Here is a 1,622-nt window from a genome sequence, read left to right as displayed (position 1 = left end):
GATAGGACCAGGAAGCAAGCAGGTATTACTATCCTATCTGACAAAATAAACTTCTAACTAAAAATAATCAGATGAGATAAAGGAGGAATCTTATTTCTAATCAAAAGAAGAGTTAACTATGAAGACATTACTATACTAAGCACATATGTACTAAACTCTGTGATACCCAATTTCATTTTTTTAAAATGTACTGCTGGATTTAAAAATACAGATTGCCAGTAATAGCAGGTGATTTCAGTACCCTGCATTCCTCAAAAGACAGGTCATCTGGACCAATAATTAACAGAGAAACATCAGGGTTAAATGACATCATACATCAAATGAGACTATTAAGAGACTACTTCACCCAAACACCAGGTCTCAGTGTTCTCCTGCTGTGAAAATGTACCATGGCAACTCTTATAAAGGAAAATATTTCATTGGGGCTCATTTACATTTCAGAGGGTTAGTCCATTATCATCATGGTAGGAAGCATGGTAGCATGAAAGCAGACACAGTGCTGAGGAGGTAGCTGGTAATTCCACATCCAGATCATCAAGTACCATGAAGAGAAAGAAACACTTGGTCTGGCTTGCGCTTCTGAAAACTCAACACCTACCCACAGTGACATACTTCCTCCAACAAGGCCATACCTCCTAATAGAACAACTCCCTGGTGACCAAGCATTCAGACCTACGAGCCTACGGTGACCACTCTTTTTTTTTTAAGATTTATTTATTTATTTATTATATGTAAGTACACTTTAGCTGTCCTCAGATACTCCAGAAGAGGGCATTAAATTTCGTTACGGATGGTTGTGAGCCACCATGTGGTTGCTGGGATTTGAACTCGGGACCTTCAGAAGAGCAGTCGGCACTCTTAACCACTGATCTATCTTGCCAGCCCCTATGGTGACCATTTTTATTCAAACCACCACACACCAAAATATACATTCTATTAAATAGCAAACAGAAGTGTTTCTAAAATAGAGCATACCATTAGACAAAAAATAAAATAAAATAAAATATATTTTAAGAAATTGAAATCACACCTGTGTCCTAAACAATCACACAAACAACTTCAATAAATACCTAAACTCATGGAGACTAAACAGCTTGCTATGAATGATGATTGGGTCAAAGAAAAAAAACATAGAAAAACAATCATCCTGGAACTAAATGAAAACAGAAACACAGCAACCCTCTGGGACATGATGAAAGCAGTCTTGTGACAGAAATGTATAGCTTTAGATGCCTACAGTAAGAAATCAGAAAGACCCAGAAGATACTCCAACATGTAATAAGGACACATGTTCTACTATGTTCATAGCAGCCTTATTTATAATAGCCAGAAACTGGAAAGAACCCAGATGTCCCTCAACAGAGGAATGGATACAGAAAACGTGGTACATTTACACAATAGAGTACTATGCAGCTGCTAAAAACAATGAATTTATGAAGTTCTTAGGCAAATGGATATATATGGAGGATATCATCCTGAGTGAGGTAACCCAATCACAAAAGAACACACATGATATGCACTCACTGATAAGTGGATATTAGCCCAGAAGTTCAGCATACCCAAGATACAATTTGCAAAACACATAAACTCAAGAAGAAGAAAGACCAAAGTGTGGCTACTTC

The sequence above is a fragment of the Mus musculus genome, chromosome 17 (assembly GCF_000001635.26).
Source record: "Mus musculus strain C57BL/6J chromosome 17, GRCm38.p6 C57BL/6J".
NCBI classification, from domain to species: Eukaryota; Metazoa; Chordata; class Mammalia; order Rodentia; family Muridae; genus Mus; species Mus musculus.
The sequence above is the reverse complement of the archived record's forward strand: the minus strand, read 5'-3'. Positions refer to the sequence as shown.